Source organism: Tenrec ecaudatus, chromosome 15 (genome assembly GCF_050624435.1).
Source record: "Tenrec ecaudatus isolate mTenEca1 chromosome 15, mTenEca1.hap1, whole genome shotgun sequence".
Lineage (NCBI taxonomy): Eukaryota > Metazoa > Chordata > Mammalia > Afrosoricida > Tenrecidae > Tenrec > Tenrec ecaudatus.
In genome coordinates this window covers 95993399-95996596 of record NC_134544.1, presented here as the reverse complement: position 1 = coordinate 95996596, position 3198 = coordinate 95993399, and the positions used below count along the sequence as shown (strand labels likewise).

At 41.1% G+C, this 3198-nt stretch overlaps 1 pseudogene; it reads left to right on the top strand.

Moving 5' to 3' along the window:
* Positions 1 to 337: 337 nt before the first annotated feature.
* Positions 338 to 2523, top strand: LOC142427615 (small ribosomal subunit protein RACK1-like; annotated as a pseudogene).
* The last annotated feature ends 675 nt before the right edge of the window (positions 2524 to 3198 follow it).

The following is a 3198-nucleotide window of genomic DNA, read 5'->3' as shown; positions in this document are numbered from 1 at the left end:
CTCATCTTCTCCTGCACATTTGCAGCTCAATGTGTAACCCACTGGACAAAAGGGCTCCTTTGTTCATATATTATACACATTACCCAATCAAGTATCAATACAGGAACACATGAAAGGCCAACAGAGAAAGATAAGCAGCCCTAGAAAAGGCCTACCAATTTGTAAGGGAAGCTAATTCATGACACATCAGGCTCTGACAGCAAGTACTCACACTTTAAGGTGTGGGTCCCTAAATGGAAGTTCCTGAGTAGTACCAACTCACCAACAGCTGAGTGCTCAGTTACCAAACAAAAGATTGGAGGATGAAGACAACACAGAAGTACCTTAGAAGAACGATATGGCAACCAACTCCAACTATACCTTACAGCGTATAGTTTTACTCTGGAACCACATACAGTCACCATATGGAATTAAGTGGTAGGCAAAATGACTGATATTTATCAAATTATTATCTAATTTGGAGAGTCTATTCCTATGCAAAAATAAACTCCAAATAGATTAACATAATTATGATCATGTAAAACTATACTATTTTGGAATTTAAAAAATAATGACAGCAGGACAGAGAAAAACTAAGATGAAAACATAAGAGGATAGACTGAAAAATTAATCTGTATTAACATTCAAAACAATTTACCAGAAGGCAACAAAAAAGAGTAAGATATGCAATGGATGCATGTATATGATTGTGATAAGAGTCGTACAAGGCCCAAATAAGACAATTTAAAAATAAAAAAGAAGATACAAATATCCTGAGGCAATTTTACAAAGTTTATAAATCTGCTGTAAGTTGTCAGAGAAAAATAAACTAAGTGTGCAAAAATATGAGAAGTCTTCTCGGTAGTAGTTTTAAGAGATTTGAAGTACAAAATCAAACTAAGAAATCACTGTACACGTGGATCACAAGCCCTCAAAGTACTTCATCAGATAAGCAAATGGAATAACTATACATGCACATTTTGGGCAGGAAAATATATTAAATACTTCGGCTCTTTTAGTAAATTTTAACTTGGATATGTTCAACTCAACAATTTCCTCTCACCAGAAAGTGCTTTCCAGAGAGCAACAGAAGTTCAGAAAGGGAATGACGAGAATAATGGCAGTAACATTCACAAGAGTAAAATTACATTTGAACCACTTGAATCCTTAAAGCGCTACAATAGGTAGGTATAGCCTGGGCCAATCACACATTGGAAACTTGTGTATGAGTCAACACTGATAGACCAAAGACAAAACAATCAACATGTGAAAAACTCAAAAGCATTCTGAAGAAAATAAATCAATGAGAACCCAGACACAGTTTATCATGGAATATACAGAAAGCTCAAAAGAGACAAAACTAAACTGCACAGTTTATGGATTAAGACATGGGTGTCACAGTTATGAATATTTCTTGGACATAAAATAGTCTCACGGGATAGCTAGGTTACTTGTCTTAATATCATCCAAGCTTTTTTTTCCACGCTGAACAGCAGCAGGAGCTGGTGTCGGAGCTATCCGGTGCCATCCATGTCACTGCTGCGACCCCCGCACCCGCTGCCACCCTGACTGAGCAAATGACCCTTCGTGGCACCCTCAAGGGCCACAACGGCTGGGTAACGCAGATCGCTACCACGCCACAGTTCCCCGCCATGATTCTGTCTGCTTCGCGAGATAAGACCATCATCATGTAGAAGCTCACGAGGGATGAGAGCAACTATGGCATTCCCCAACGTGCTCTGCGTGGTCATCTCTTCTGATGGCCAGTTTGCGCTCTCAGGCTCCTGGGATGGAACACTACGTCTCTGGGATCTTACAACGGGCACCACCACACGCCGCCATGTTGGCCATACCAAGGACGTGCTGAGTGCGGCCCTCTCCTCTGACAACCGGCAGATTGTCTCAGGCTCCCGAGATAAGACCATCAAGCTGTGGAATACTCTGGGCGTTTGCAAGTGCACCGTATAGGACGAGAGCCACTCTGAATGGGTGTCCCGTGTGCGCTTTTCGCCCAACAGCAGCAACCCCATCATCGTCTCCTGTGGCTGGGACAAGTTGGTCAAGGTGTGGAACTTGGCTAATTGCAAACTGAAAACGAACCACATCGGCCACACAGGCTACCTGAACACTGTGACAGTCTCTCCGGATGGATCCCTCTGTGCTTCTGGAGGCAAGGATGGCCAGGCCATGCTGTGGGATCTCAATGAAGGCAAGCACCTTTATACCCTCAATGGAGGAGACATTATCAATGCCCTGTGCTTCAGTCCCAACCGCTACTGGCTCTGTGCTGCCACTGACCCCAGCATCAAGATCTGGGACTTGGAGGGCAAGATCATTGTTGATGAGCTGAAGCAAGAAGTGATCAGCACCAGCAGCAAGGCCAAACCACCCCAGTGCACCTCTCTGACCTGGTCTGCTGATGGCCAGACTCTGTTTGCAGGTTACACAGATAACCTCGTGCGAGTATGGCAGGTGACCATCGGCACCCGGTAGAAATGTGTGGCACAGCTTTTTTGAAATTCAAAGACTGGCTTTCTGAAAAAAAAAAAAAATATATATATATATATATATATATATATATATATATATATATATGTCAATCATCCAAAAGTGTAATATTCTACATTCTACTTTGGAGAGTCATGTCTGGGATCTTATCAGCTGTGAGTGGCCATCTGAGATAAATTATTGGTCTTTACTCAACTGGCATTAAAGTGAAAGATAGAAGTCAAAGATTCAATGAAGAATCTAGTCTACATTATTGAGTCTGGTTTTATCTACCCTGAAACCAGAACTAGATGGGATTGTGCAGGTTACCATGACAGATCATTCTAATTAAGTTCTGGACAGAATGGGAGTAAAATGTCCAATAGTATCTCAAATTCCTGAAAAAGAAAAACAAGTAAACAAACCAACAAACAATGAGTTGAGACACTTTTAAAAAAAATCATTTAAGACACTCTTTAAACCTTGAACCCAAACTAGCCTCTGCAGTCACCTTTTAGCTAAATAATGGATTGGCTCATAAGAGAGTACTTTAAGAGTGCCTGTGAGTACTTTCCTCCACTAAAAAAGTTAATTCTATGAGACCAAAGGACAATTATTTTTAAGTAGAGGTGAGGATGAAAGGGAGCAGGGAAACTAGATTAACTAAAAGAGAACAATAAGAACAGAAATGCTGAGAATGTTTTACAAATGATGAAGAGTGTAGCCAATGTC